The sequence below is a fragment of the Heterodontus francisci genome, chromosome 38 (assembly GCF_036365525.1).
Source record: "Heterodontus francisci isolate sHetFra1 chromosome 38, sHetFra1.hap1, whole genome shotgun sequence".
Lineage (NCBI taxonomy): Eukaryota > Metazoa > Chordata > Chondrichthyes > Heterodontiformes > Heterodontidae > Heterodontus > Heterodontus francisci.
Genome location: NC_090408.1, coordinates 27801787 through 27817697, shown reverse-complemented (window position 1 = coordinate 27817697; position 15911 = coordinate 27801787). Strand labels below are relative to the sequence as shown.

At 43.2% G+C, this 15911-nt stretch overlaps 1 protein-coding gene across 7 annotated transcripts in view; it reads left to right on the top strand.

Moving 5' to 3' along the window:
- Nucleotides 1-207: 207 nt before the first annotated feature.
- The window catches only part of atp8b4 (ATPase phospholipid transporting 8B4), a 251477-nt gene continuing 235773 nt past the window's right edge, over nt 208-15911 (top strand). For 2 of the 7 annotated variants that reach the window (XM_068017952.1, XM_068017954.1), the window contains exons 1-2: nt 689-1143; nt 5378-5471. The gene's annotated coding sequence lies outside the window, so the exon portion shown is untranslated. Of the gene's footprint in view, nt 395-432; nt 454-688; nt 1144-1387; nt 1469-5377; nt 5472-6675; nt 6913-15911 lie in introns of those variants that run through there. The other 5 variants (XM_068017953.1, XM_068017955.1, XM_068017956.1 and 2 more) reach the window with 5 other exon arrangements.

Sequence of the window (15911 nt, the reverse complement as noted above, 5' to 3'; positions counted from 1 at the left end):
GTGCAATTACAAAAGAGAATGACTGATCATTTTGAAAAAGAAATTGGGTGGGCGAGAAAACTGGAATATAAAATACCAAAAAATGGAGACATGGGAGTGGGGCTGAACGTTTAAAATGTGGGTGTACATCTATTCTTCGTCGCAAATAGAAACCGCACCCACAATAAATGTGCAGAGCAAATCGCCACATCACCAATAATTCAACCCGCCAGGCATGAAGAGAACTGTACAATGGGATTGTGAACAAGACACGTCCTGATACATGATAGTGTCTCCAATCTTTGGCGATCACACCGACTTCCCCATGCGTGTAAACGCTGTAGTGGAACACGTCAGTGCTCTGTTGAGCAGTGCAGCAGGCCGAGTGTAAATGGCTTTTCAAATGTACTGAAAGGTACGAACGGTTCAAGCGCTAGAGTGCAACTTGTGGCAATGGTCGTTGTGCGCTGGGAGGTACAGGCAGCCTTTCTTACAGCCCTTTCGCAGCGAATATGTATCTCTGCTTTCAGCTTTTTCAGTGTCTATCCCCCCTCTTGTACAAACCAATGTCTCCATCTATTTCTCATCCTCTCCCAAACAAGGTCTCCAGCGTTCATCCTCTACCGGCCACAGTTACTCCCTCTCTCTCTCTCTCTTTCTGCGGTGACTAACACTCAGGGCTGAGCTCAGCCCGCAGCCGCTAGTCTTGTAGCAGATTCCGCCTTCACTCCTGCACCGAGTTGGTGTTTGTGTTGTGTTGTGCTGTGTGTATGTGAGAGACAGGACCCCGGTGAGGAATGAACCCAAGTGATGTGAGAGGAAGGCGTGGGTCTAGCCCCACATTCCCTTCCTGAAGGTTTAGGGCGGGGGAAGGCAGGAAATCCGTTTAAACAGAAGTGGAAATTGGAAGCCCAGCCTTGAACTTCTCGTATTCTCATCTTCTGCAACAAATGAGCGGCGGCGACTGGTTGAGGTTTTTTCTTTTAACTGAGAGATTTAACCCGTCAGCAGCGCTTGATCGTTGTTCACTTCGTTTTAAAGAGGCAGCAGTTGAACATGGGAGCATGTAATGGTTTACATGACTGATTATTTTAGGGTGGAAGACCTTGAACTTCAGTAGGACCGCATACGCAAAGGCTTCAGTTTCTGAACGGCAGCTTGTTGGTAAATATGTAAACAATTACGAGAACCGCTCACCTCTACTTATCCACTTACTGTTGTGAGGCATGGGAGCTTTTCACCTATATTCCGCCAGTGAAACACTCCAGATCACTTGGAGTACGTAAGCAATTTTTGGGGGAACTCCAAACAATGCAACATTTTCAAAGCCCAATGTACATGTGACAACAGCCTTAAGCAAGGGTAAGACATTCTCAGGAAGGAGTGGTAGTGGAGAGTTATGGGCACCTCTTTATATTGGAGCAGCAGAAAAATTGCAAGCTGGATTCACCACTGTAATGTCAAGGGTGTTAGAGTTCTGAGATACTAGGTAAAGCTAAAGTTATATTCATTTGGAGGTGTGAGGAATTGGAGAACAAATTGTATGCTGAGTCTAAGATTATTTCCACTGGCATGTTGTGTAGTAAGAAAGGAGCATATCTTTAGGATCAACATAAAGGAGAATATTAGAAAAAATCTTTACCTTGAGTTATTGGAATACAAAATGCATTACCGCAAATGACTATTGAAGTTAAGTCAACCATGGCATTTAAAAGGGAGCGAAATACAGATTTGATGAAATATATAAAGGTTAAGCAGAAAGAACAGATAAGTTGGGATTAGAGTAGCTAACACGTTTACTTTTTAACATGAATGCAATGGAGTAATTGCTGTCTTTCTGTGCTGAGATTTCTATGTATCAAAATGTTTATGAACATAATCTGTTGCAAGATAGAATTTATAGAGGGGTTCAGATGGCAATATAAACAGCATGAGCAGAATGTGACTACGTTGATAAAGTGCTAATAACTCCCAGATGGCTTGAACTCCGCACCAGAGTAAACTCTTCTGTGTAACATGCAAATTTTTTGTTTTTCATTTTTTTTCCTTGTGGTTTAGCAGACAAGAATATTGTAGGCATTTAGTTCTGACATCAAATTGTGCAGCTTGTAAAAAAGTGATACTATTGAGATTTATTTTTACTGCTTGTTACCAGAAATGTTTTAGATTATATAATTATAGATATATGCATAAATAATCATACAAATATACATGGATAATGTAATAGTGTTCCAAGGCAACAGTAGATCTCAGGGTTGAGATGACTTGAATAAACTGCTCTCAGTTATAGTCACTTATAGAATCATAGAATGATACAGCAGTAAAGGAGATCATTTGGCCCATCATTCCTGTGCCAGCCTTTTTGAAAGTGCTATCCAATTAGTCCCACTTCCTGGCTCTATCCCCACAGCCTTGATTTTTTTCCCCCTTTAAGTATTTACTTAATTTCCTTTAGAAAGCTACTGTTGACACTTCTGTGGTTTTATAATGTTATCTCAAATCTTCAGCGTGGTAACACATCTTCTACTGTATGTTACCGACCCTCCCCCCCCACCATCATACAGATAGGCAATGCTAACCAGACGCCAAGATGCTTATGAGTCTGTGGTTATGAGTAATAAGGGTGGGATTTCTCACAAATGCACCACGTCTTTGGCTATTACTGGTTTGTTTTGCTGGTTCTTTGCCTGTGGGCCGAGCATCGTTTTCAAGAAATCACTAACAAGCTAAAGAAAAATTCCAACTATTAATGTTTTAAACACACTACTATCTGAATTCTTCAACTGGTGGAGGAGATTCAGCCTAGGATCAAGATTAAAGCTCATCATAGCAGATTTCAGAACAAAGTATTGTAACAAGGTTGAGTTGCAAAGCACTATACAAAAAGCACTAAACAACGTACCACAACATTTCTTGTATTTTTGCTTCAGTGTCTAGTTTATGAAACCAATACTTTGCCACATTCCCATTTGCTATTCTTAAATTAAACCAAAACTGCCAATTTTCCTTGAACAGTGTGGATTGTAAAAATTAAGCTGAAAGCTCTGTGTAATTTTTGTGAATTATTGAACACTGCAGCTGATTTTCTTCACTATTCTGATCAGCAGATGACTGAAAATCAGGTTAACCTTGTAATAGACATAGTCAATATTTTATCACAAGTTTTCTTTATTGTATCTCTCGGACATTTATTTAATCTAATTTGACCTTTGCAATAGATATTAACAAATATTTGAAGGTTGCAGCACATGTCAAAATCTTTATTTGTATTGCACAGTAACTGATCAAAGCTATCTTTCACTACACATTTTTGTAAATATAATGCATGGACGTAAAGTATATTAGCAAGGAATTGCAAGTTCTCTGTCAATACAAAATAGCATACGAAATCCACAGGGTGCAATAAGGCTTCATGAACATTGCGGGTTCACGATGTAGCCATAAATTGCAGGAATGCAGTTTAATTGGTCTAACAATGTCATTTGAACCCTGGGATGTATTATTCTCTGGAGTGTGAGGTTACATATACAGCAATTTCTTGCCATCTTTTCATAGACAATTCACTGTCTTTTTGCTGGAGGGATATTGTAACAGATGCTGTAAATGGTTAGCCTTTAAACCTTGTGCTTGGGGTGGTATTGGACTTTATTTGTCTGTGTGAAGTAAAATATGATGGAATCTTGTGTCCCGGTTTGTAGAGTGAGTTTCTAAATATTTTTTCTTTGGCACTGACTGTCAGTTCAAGTGTAGCTGTCTCTTGCAATGTAAAGTTCCTCCAGTCCGAACTGACAATGGGGAAGCTTTCCCCATTGCATTGTCACAAAATTGTAATTCTACTTAAAAAGAAAACTGTAGGGTGGGAAATCTCCTCCCTCAGTGCCCAACTCTACAACCTCACAACAACACGTTTTGCTCCATTCTGAACACTTTAATTTCTCACTTCGGTTCCTTTTGGTCCCAAAGTGGTATTGCTTGATTGTTTCATCACTTAATTTGTGTCCATTAGTACTGAATTAAAAAGTGTCCTTTTTTTTCTTCTTCCTGACTTTTTATTCATAGAAGCGTAATAACAGGAGTTGGCCATTCGGCCCTTCGAGCTTGTTCTGCCATTCAGTTGGATCATGGCTGATGTGTACCTCAACTCCATTTACCTTTGTCCTATATCCCTTCATACTCTTGCCGAATAATGCAACCAATCCTAGTCTTGAAAATTTCAATTGACCCAGCCTTTTGATGGAGAGAGTTCCAAATGTCCACGATTCTTTGTGTTGAAAAATGTGCTTCCTGATTTCACTCCTAAGTGTCCTATCTGCTAATTTTCAGGTTAGTTCCACTGCCGCACCCCCCCCCCCCCCCCCACCACCACCGCCCCAACCCCTTTGTTCTGGATTATGCCCCCTGAGGAAATGGCTTCTCTGTTTCTACTGTATCTCATCCTTTTAGCATTTTAAACATCTCAATTAGATCATCTATCAACCTTCTAAACACGAGGGAATACACGACAAGTTAATGTAACCTGTCCTCCTATTTTAAGTTCTGGTATCATTCTAGTAAATCTGCACTGACCCCTTTCTGAGAGCAGACCTCTCTCGTGAGGTCCGTGCTCAAAACTGAACACAGTACTCCAAATAGGTTATGACTAGGGCTCTGTACAACTAAAACATCACTTCCTTACTTTTGAGTTCGTCTTTGTTTTACAATGTAAACCTTGGTCTTTCACCCAAGTTTCTTAATGAAAAAGAATCCTTAGAACTAACAGATCTCATTGGATGCATTCTCACCCAGGTCCTCGAGGAGAAAGTAGAATGCATTTAACTCGCTGTGCCACCTCATCCCCCAGATGAAGGTTTTAAATTGCTAGTTGTACAGGTTGCATGAGTATGGGCACTAAGTGGGATGAATCATTTACAGTGTGTGCTGATTCTGACATAAATATACTTGGTTTGATTCAGGGTCAGTCAGTTCCTTAACACTGAATTGCAACAACAGTGTCAGGTTTAAAAGACTGACTTATTCTGTTATGCTAGATGTAACGGGTCAGGAATGAACTCTTGGGTTGTTCACAGCTCTATTAACTCCTCTTGTATATTTTTCTTCCTTTCTCCTTAATAACTTTGAACAAAGCAAAGGAAAACGTTATAAAGTTATGTGACAATATTATTCCTGCTGTCTACAAAACGCTCCAGTTTCTGTGGTGACCCCCGGTTGCAAAAGCCCTCAAGTGTACTGACAGACACTACGTGCTCCATCTCCAGGGCCACTCAGGTGCAGACAAGTCTGCGGAAGTGATATTATTTAAGTCCAAACAGAGTAGGCATATGATTTCCAAAATATGATTTTAAATTCTAAGAAAAAATAGACACTGCTGTTTTACAGTCTTACTTTTTCTCTCGCACAGTATCGAAGCTAGGATCCACCTCTCAGTGAACTGACCCAGTGCCTTTCTGTGGCTATTGGCATGTCATCATTGCAAAGTTATATCTTCTATTCCGGTAAGTTCCAGAGCTTGGCATGATTTCAACCCATTTTACAAAGTGTTGGAATTCCCCGACATTTAAATACAGTGGTTCAAGCAGACTTTGTGATTGGGTTGTGCTGCATTAAGTTGATGAATGTGGTTTTCAAAACTAGTGAGCATGTCTATAAATTCAGATGATGGTTCTCATTAGTCGGACCACTTTATATGGCGAAGATTATGCAGTGGTGTTCAGTGATGAAGGTTGGGCAATTTGCCATAATCAGATGTTTTCGTGCCATTAGGAACACTAACCTGTGGTCAGCCCACACATTAAATGTGTATTTTTGGTCAGCAAATGTAATTTGCGGGTTAGCTCAGTTGGTTAGACTGTGGTGCTAAAAACACCAAGATTGAGAGTTTGACCTCTGATCAGGGCACATAGGCTTCTTAATTTTTATGCTGATAGGGTTAGATGAAGAGAGAACTTTCAAACAAGCAACAAGACGTAGCTTGGCTGGTGGTGAGAAGGGCCCTCCCCGTCAGATCCTTCATGCACACCTGAAGTCTCGCCCCCTCCGCACAGTGCCCCCGCATTGGCTGTGGTGGGGAAGAGACGGTCGCACACCTCCTCCTGGAATGTGCCTTTGCAAAGCAGGTGTGGAAAGAGATGCAGTGGTTTTTGTCAAGGTTCATCCCAAGCAGCTCTGTAACACAGGAGTCTGTGCTCTACGGGCTGTTCCCAGGGACGCACACCGAGACAAACATCAACTGCTGCTGGAGGACTATCAATTCGGTGAAAGACGCCCTTTGGTCTGCCCGAAACTTGCTGGTCTTCCAGCGCAAAGAGTTGTCTACCACCGAATGTGGCAGACTGGCACATTCCAAGGTCCAGGACTACGTGCTGAGGGACGCGCTAAAGCTTGGGGCAGCCGCAGCAAAGGCTCAATGGGGAAAGAGCACAGTGTAAGGTTCCCCCACCAAGCTGGACTGAGGGGCTGGATCCATGGGAAACCCCTTGAACTGTATCGTTAATATTCTCAATTGCTGTAAATGTAAAACTGTAATTGACATGACAATTGTGAAACGGAAGGGTTGGGAAGAAACTCATGACAGTATTGAAGGAAACTGATCTCCCTTGCAATGTTTGTATTTTTTGGTGCTGTTTGGAAACTGTTTGGCAATGTAATTTTTACAGATTTTTATGAATAAAGTATATTTTGGAAATAAAAAAAAAAGATGAAGAGAGATGGGAGGAGGCTCATGTGGAACATGAATGCTGACATAGACCAGTTGGACTGAATGGCCTGTTTCTGCGCTGTTGACTCGAGAAGACTGGGCCTTGGTGTCATGAAGGTTGAGTCTCGAGTAAAGACTGGCGAAACTGGGAGTCTTGAAAGGAGATAACTGAAGGAGGGACTTTATAGAAGTGTACAAGGGTACAGATGAATACGATAAATCCGGATCAGGACTACAAGGTAGGCTGAGACTGAAGAGGGGGAAATTAACAGGGACAAAGAAAGCAATTTAGCACAAATGTTAGGAAGAATTACTTTGCAAAACCATTTGGAATTGTTTTTCAATAATGGCAGTAGAGTAAAAACCTTAGATTCATTTAAGATACAATTAAACTACGAGGAGAGATTAAACAAATTAGGGTTGTACTCTTTGGAATTTAGAAGGTTAAGGGGTGATTTGATCAAAGTTTTCAAGATATTAAGGGGAACAAATAGGGTAGATTTGGAGAAACTATTTCCGCTGGTTGGGGCATCTTTGATTAGGGGGCATAGTTTAAAAATTAGAACCAAACCTTTCAGGAGTAAAATTAGTAAACTCTTCTTAATGCAAAAAGGTGGTATTTGGAAATATCTTGCACAAACAGCAATTGATACTAGATCAATTGTTACTTTTAAAATTGAGATTGATGGATGTTTGTTAGTCAAAAGTATTAAGGGATATGAGGCAAAGGCAGGTTTATGAAGTTAAGTTGCAATCAGCCATGATATCATTGAATGGCGGAACAGGCTCCAGGGGCTAAATGGCCTCCTCCTGTTCCTAGATAACATGATGGCCTTTTTTATGGATGCTAAGATGGGTCAAATGAGTTTCTCTGTCTATTATCCTGCAACCAGTAGCTGAAAAGTGCAGTTGGCAAAACCGCAGTTAGACTGCAATTTGCCTCCCTGCACATTTGACTCGGTGAAACTCATGTTGTCTCTTACCATTTGGCTTTTGTGTGCGCGAGGGTCAGATTGTGACCAGACTCCTGAGTTGTGTTGTCATATTTACATTGATAGGAAAACTTTTTGTATCAACAGGAAAGTGACAGTGTCATTGGAATCTAATTGACAATTCTCACCTAGACATAAAAGCAAAATACTGCTGATGCTGGAAATCTGAAACAAAAACAAGAAATGCTGGAATCACTCAGCAGGTCTGGCAGCATCTGTGGAAAGAGAAGCAGAGTTAACGTTTCGGGTCAGTGACCCTTCTTCGGAAGTGACAAATATTAGAAAAGTCACAGATTATAAGCAAGTGAGTTGGGTGTGGGGCAAGAGATAACAAAGGAGAAGGTGCAGATTGGACCAGGCCACATAGCTGACCAAAAGGTCACGGAGCAAAGACAAACAATATGTTAATGGTGTGTTGAAAGACAAAGCATTAGTACAGATTAGGTGTAAATACACTGAATATTGAACAGCAGCAAGTGCAAACCTGAAAAAAAACCTGAAAAAAACAGTGGGTAAGCAAACTGAACAAACTAAGATGAAATGAAATAAATGCAAAAAAAGATTGTAAAAAATGTAAAAAAAATGAAAAAAAAAGGAAGAAAAAAATAACTAAAAATGAAAGTAAAATGGGGGGCTGTCATGCTCTGAAATTATTGAACTCAATGTTCAGTCCGGCAGGCTGTAGTGTGCCTAATCGGTAGATGAGATGCTGTTCCTCGAGCTTGCGTTGATGTTCACTGGAACACTGCAGCAATCCCAGGACAGAGATGTGAGCATGAGAGCAGGGGGGAGTGTTGAAATGGCAAGCAACCGGAAGCTCAGGGTCCTGCTTGCGGACTGAGCGGAGATGTTCCGCAAAGCGGTCACCCAGTCTGCGCTTGGTCTCCCCAATATAGAGGAGACCACACTGTGAGCAGCGAATACAGTATACTACATTGAAAGAAGTACAAGTAAATCGCTGCTTCACCTGAAAGGAGTGTTTGGGGCCTGGGATAGTGAGGAGACCTTCCATGACGGTGCTTCTGATATGACCTCCTTTTTCCTCAACCGAGGATTTCCCCCCACTGTGGTTGACAGGGCCCTCAACCATGTCCGACCCATTCCCCGCACCTCTACCCTCACCCCTTCCCCTCCCTCCCAGAACCGTGACAGGTTTCCCCTTGTCCTCACTTTTCATCCCACCAGCCTCCATATCCAAAGGATCATCCTCCGCCATTTTCGCCACCTCCAGCGTGATGCCACTACCAGTTGCATCTTCCCCTCCCTTCCCCTGTCAGCATTCTGAAGGGATCGTTCCCTCCGCGACACCCTGGTCCACTCCTCCATTACCCCCACCATCTCGTCCCCGTCCCAGGGCACCTTCCCCTGCAATCGCAGGAGGTGTAATACCTGCCCATTTACCTCCTCTCTCCTCACTATCCCTGGCCCCAAACACTCCCCCCCCATTTTACTTTCATTTTTAGTTATTTTTTTCTTCCTTTTTTTTTACATTTTTTTTACATTTTTTACAATCTTTTTTTGCATTTATTTCATTTCATCTTAGTTTGTTCAGTTTGCTTACCCACTGTTTTTTTCAGGTTTTTTTTCAGGTTTGCACTTGCTGCTGTTCAATATTCAGTGTATTTACACCTAATCTGTACTAATGCTTTGTCTTTCAACACAACATTAACATATTGTTTGCCTTTGCTCCGTGACCTTTTGCTCAGCTATGTGGCCTGGTCCAATCTGCACCTTCTCCTTTATTATCTCTTGCCCCACCCCCACCTCACTTGCTTATAATCTGTGACTTTTCTAATATTTGTCAGTTCCGAAGAAGGGTCACTGACCCGAAACGTTAACTCTGCTTCTCTTTCCACAGATGCTGCCAGACCTGCTGAGTGATTCCAGCATTTCTTGTTTTTGTCTCACCTAGACATAGTTTTGCTGTATTATACATTCAAAGATTATGCTTTGATTGGAATTTCACGCTTTTGAGACATCCAGCTTTTACATGTGACAGTGAAAATCTGAGTTTATAATTATCCGTATGTTAAAGCTACCTATTAAACCCCTATAAAAACTGTTGTATGTCGGTTGCGTTCAATGATAGGTTAATACATGGGAGACTGAACTTCTACGTAATGACAGTCAAAATTTTAACTTCCTCATCAGTATTTTAGTATGAGTCTTGTTATCTTCTGTAACCATTTCTTACCTTATTGACTTAAATGTCTTTGCATTTCTTGTTTAAGTAATAGCTATCTGGGAGTTCTAAAAGACTGTAAAACAAGTTTTCTTTTGTCTAGACTTGGAGCATTTTTAATTTTACTCAGCAAATACCGTCACTGGTATTGGATTATATGTTTGGAGCTATTTAATGTAATTACATTAAGGTTTTGCCCTCTCATTGCAAATGTTATCGTAAATGGAATAAACAAGCCGTATGTCTGTTTGAAAGAGTTAACGCAATCTTTGTTCACTGGATATCATGAACTGAGACACCGACAGATACCAGCTGCAAACCAACTTCTAATGCAGTCTACTAGTAGAACTCCCATGTTATCCATTATTTAAACAAAAATTGCAAATACTTTTATGTTAATGAGGCAAAGGGTCACAGACTGTAACACAGCTCATATTAAAACCATGACATACTAATGTGGAAATTAAGATTTTGACTGTTACATAAGTTAATACATGGTACACTGTACTCTTTTGAATTACATTGTATTATGAATATTTATCATTTGCTGCTGTTTTCTGGATGGAGGCCAACTATTCAATGCATTTTATAAGATGGAGGCCAACTAGTTGCTTAGCATAGAAATATACATAATTTATCAACCGTACAAAATTGTAAAGAGCACATTTAAGGCTATTTGAAACCTGTCATATCTTGCCTACGTGAGTTTAGTTCTTTTCTTTTGAACATGTACTAATTTAGACAGCTGAACCAGCTGGTTGACTGGGGAACCTGAGCCTCTGCTTATAGCACCTGAGAGCAGGAGTGTCCAAATTGAGGCCCCAAGCTTTGACAGTTCAGCCCTCTGAGCTCAGACAGCTCAATCCCATTTGTGCTTCTATTTCTTTCTTGCTGGTTTGTTCAGTGTGCTTTGCGGCACTGGAGTATTACAATCGGTTGGTTTCAGTACTGTTGTCTTATTTGTCGATAAATCAAAAACTAAAATTTACTACCACAAGTGACTTGAGATATATAGAAATGAAGGGGAACATTGATTTAAGCTTGTATGTGCTCCCAAACCTGCATGGTATACACTATGTTTCCAACTACTGTCAAGTGTAGCTTTTTAAAGATATTTCGAGCAGTTTCTCTTTTTACTAGGATGCACTACTTTATGGAGAAATTGCAGATCTTCCCACCCTGAAATTTGGACCTACCAACTGAAAGAAGCTTCGTGTAAATCCTTGTTTGCTTTTCCAGTTGTTCAGTTCTGGAACTCCTCTGAACAGATATAAAGTAATAGATTTGTTTAGGAAAACTAATCTTGAGAGAGATGCATTTATGGTCTGTTATAGTTTTCTTTTATGAAAAATTGCCCTACATCTTAATATTTTATTTGTCCTTCAGGATCATTCTATTACTTTGCTGACAAAGCTGCATTATAAATTCTTCCAAATGTGTTCAAGTTATAGGCATGTAATATGAGGTGAGTGTCCTAAAAGATGCAAAGGACGGGCAGTGCCCTATAGTTATTAATGTACACCTTTTATATAATAGCTGGCAGATTTCTATTAGGCTTTTCACGTAGACTTGTGACTAGACCAATAAATTGAGGGACTAAGTGGGTTTTTTGCGTTGTTTTCTGGTATTGTTATTCATACGAGCATGCTTTTTCTCCAACTACCCTTATATTTGCTGCTATCTCTGCTGACAATTGTTCAATTAGATATTTTTCACTGAAGTAGAAAATTAAACAAATGATGAAGTTATTAAACTGGGAAATTCATGAGAATGTTTCCAGTAGAAAATCATTATAACCACATGACACAGCACAGTAATGTAGTGTGCATTTCCTTTTAATTGGGCATAATCTAATTGTGGTTTTCACAGTCTGTCTAAATTAACCTCGTTTATTGAGACCTTTTGTTTTATATCCATTATAGAAATAACCTCCATTCACTGAAGTCTTTGTATTCCTCGTGCAAGGCTGTTGATAGCTTTGAAATATTTGGCAATTATTCTTTTATGGAGCAGATTTAAGTCTGGGGACTTTTTTTAATAAGGAAAATAATGTCCGTATTTTCCTGGGGACTTACATCACTATAATGGTGCATCTATGTCATAGGGACCCATGAATGGTGCAAAAGAGAAAATTATGGACTAAGTGACTTAATCCATGAATTATTCCACTCCATATTTTACTGTCCCAGGTAGGTTTTGAGTAAAATGACTGTAGCCAATTCTGGAGCTTCAGGCCAGGGAGTATGTAATACCATTCGGGTGGTAGTGAAGGATAAGGAAGGAGGTGCACCAGTTGACCGTACCTTCTTCATCAAGAAAATCCTCATTGATTGCTGTAGATTCCACGTTACGGACATCTTCTGCCTGCAGGACTTCCCCAGCAGTGGATATTTTGATGTGACGTTCAAGAACGTGGCGGGATGCATCAAGTTCCTGAAGGTGTTCAAGGAGAAGGGAAACCAGGCGCCGCTGTCCATCCTCACAGTGGAGCCACTCTTCACGCTGCCGTCACAACCCGACCGGGTGGTGACAATTCACCTCTACAATCCCCATGTTCCTCTCATGGATGTACTGGCCTTCCTTGCCATGTACGTCGAGGTGGCTGGCAGCAGCACTGATATCAAAGACCCATTTGGGATTTTGAACAGCAAGCGGCAGGTCAAGGTGACCTTGAAGGTCGATGCCATCGGAGCCATCATTCACCCTCCCTCCAGCTTCGCTATCGGGGGAAGTCGAGGCTTCTTGGTCACGCTGGGCACCCCAGAGTTTGTCGCACCTGTGGCAAATCTGGTCACGTGGCAGCTAACTGCAGCACAGTCGTCTGCAATAACTGCAAGGAGGAAGGCCATCAGACCAAGGACTGTAAGCAGAGTAAGTGTTGCAACCTGTGCAGTGAGGCAGGCCACCTCTACAAAACCTGCCCCAAATGCTGCCTCAGTTATGCTCAGGCGGCAAGGTCCAAGGAAATGCCGGGAAAAGGAACGGCAAATGTGTCTGGTGCTGGGAAGGAGACAAACAACCCTCTCCGCAGTGAGGAAAGTCTACCTGAGAAGGAGAAGAAAGGGGAGGCAGCTGAAACCAGCGACCCAGCACCTACCCTGTACCCAGAAACCCCTCCTCCACAGACAGAATCAATGGAGGAGGAGGCAGCAGATGGACAAACAGGCCAGTGGCAAGTGGTACAAAGGAAAACCACAAAGAAAAAACCTCCAAAAACGGAACAGGCCACCACCCAAACCAGTGGCAAGAGGAGGCTACCATCTGAGACAGACTACGGCAGCTCCTCCTCACTGGACGAGGAAGTGCCAGAATGACGGCACCTGCAAAAGAAGTGGCAGAACTCAAAGTATCTGGAAGATAAAGCCCCCCATCTCCGGGGCAGTGGAAGCTGTGATGGGCCCAGCACGCCCCAAACACAAAGCACCGAACCTAGCGACATGCCCAGCGCATCCCAGCTCTGGGACACTGAGAACAAAGAAGTGTCAGTCGCACTCCAGCTCCGGGAAGCCGGGAGCAGTGATGTTTTCGAGGAGGAACCGAGGGGAAAGATACCAACAGCAAAGGACAGCCCAGTCCTCGCTGCCTACAAGACCCCCCCCCCCGCCCCCTCCGATGTCACCCCAGCGGTACAAACCCTGCATGAGAAACCAAGAGGGGTTTCTGAGCCCAACGAACGTGAAACAGCTTGCGTACGCTATGGGTATCCAGGAACATACCGAAGGACTGGGACTAGCAAGGACAAATGGTGTGGGACGCAACAACTGACTTAAAAATGGGTATAAAATTTGCTTTAATTAATGTGCATTAAATCCACTACGCGATGTGTTTCAACCTTGGACTACCTCGCCAACGTCAAAGCTGACCTACTGTTTCTGCAGGAATGTGCAATAGCACATCTCAGCACCTGCAGGCAATGGTTGAGATGGTGGTCCCACGGGCCATCGATCTGGTCAGGGGGTAATGATTCCTGTTCCTCTGGCCTGGGTATTCTGCTGCGGGGAGGTAACTTCACCATCTCCGAAGTTAAGGAGGTGGTGGGTGGTCGCCTCCTCATAGGAGATGTAATGTACAACAATGCTCCGCTCCGGTTGATCAACGTGTACGCCCTGGTTCAATGCAGCGAGTGGCTGACCGTCTTCCAGCAGCTCCCACTGCTGCTGGCGACATCCAGGCCGGTCATTCTAGGTGGTGACTTTAACTGTATCATCGATGCAGCTGGACGATCCGGCAGTGACGACAGCAAACTGAACGCTACATCCAGATTCCTAATGGAAACAGTAAAAGATGCCAAGCTGCACAACGTCTTCAGCAAATCTGCAGACGGAGCGCAATGTAGATACACCTGGTCAAGATCGGATGGGTCTGCCCGTTCCAGGATTGACTTCCTGTTCGAGTCCTGTGCTGTCACGGTCAGATCCACCGACGTCAAGCCGGTGTTCTTCCCCGACCATTGCCTCTTACTGGCTGACTGTCACTTACAGGATGACCAGCGGATTGGCCGGGGGACATGGAAGCTCAATGCTGCACTGCTAATCCCAGAGAACGTTGAGGTATTCAGAAGTGTTTACAAACGTTGGAGAACCGTGAAACCCCTCTTTGCATCTCCAGTTCACTGGTGGGAGGCGATCAAGGAGAACATCAAGAGGTTCTTTATCTTCAAAGGGGTTCAGAGGGCAAAAGAGAGACAGAGGGAAATGTCCCGACTCCAGAAAAGAATGCAGAATCTGCTCCGGCTGCAGTCGATGGAGGTCGAGATCAAGGAGGACCTGAATGACGTGAAGAGCCAGCAAGCCTCGCTCTTTGTCATGGAGTCCTCCAAGATCATCTTCCGGTCCAGAGTCCGCTCCATTGAGCAGGATGAGATGTGCTCGCATTACTTCTTCCAAAAGGTACACAGAGAGAGCTCTGCGATCAGCAGCCTGAAGGAAGAGGATGGCTCGGTAAGGTCTTCACAGTCCGACCTACTAAGGATCAGCAAATCCTTTTATGCTGGGCTGTACGACGTGGAGCCCACAGACAGCACAGCCTCCCAGTCCTTCCTGTCATCTATCACAGAGGTCTTCGATGACAGCATGAGGGAGAGACTGGACAAGCCGCTAACTCTGGATGAGCTGACAAAGGCCATCAGAGACGAGTAAAACCCCCGGAAGCGATGGCTTACCGGTTGAGTTGTATTCGGCCCTGTGGGACTGGGTCGGCCCAGACCTGCTGGAAGTGTACGAGAGTATGCTTCTGGCTGGCAGCATGTCAGAATCCATGAGGAATGGCATAGAAACATAGAAAATAGGAGCAGGAGTAGGCCATTCGGCCCTTTGAGCCTGTTCCGCCATTCATTATGATCATGGCTAATCATCCAACTCAGTAGCCTGTTCGCGCCTTCGCCCCATACCATTTGATCCCTTTAGACCCAAGAGCTATATCTAGCTCCTTTTTGAAAACATACAATGTTTTGGCCTCAACTGCTTTCTGTGGTAGCGAATTCCACAGGTTCACCACTCTCTGGGTGAAGAAATTTCTCCTCATCTCAGTCCTAAAAGGTTTACCCCATATCCTTAGACTATGTCCCCTGGTTGTGGACTCCCCCACCATCGGGAACATCCTTCCAGCAGCTACCCTGTCAAGTCCTGTTAAAATTTTATAGGTTTCTATGATATTCCCCCTCACTCTTCTGCAAGCGGAAGGGGGAGAGGGCAGAAATCAGAAATTGGCGGCCCATCTCACTGCTTAATGTTGACTACAAGATTCTGTCCAGTCATCGCCAGTTGGGTCAAGTCTGCTCTGGAGTTGGTGATTCACCCTGACCAGACCTGCACAGTACCTGGCAGGAAGATCTCTGATAGTCTCACGCTACTCAGGGATACGATCGCCTATGTACGGGACAGGAGGGTGGACACCTGCCTCATCTGCCTGGACCAGGAGAAGGCTTTTGACAGGATATTGCACACGTACATGATGGACGTGCTTTCCAAAATGGTGTTTGGGGAGGGAATCTGCAACTAGATCAAACTGCTGTACACAAACATCAGTAGCGCAGTCTCAATCAATGGGTGGGAATCAGAAAGTT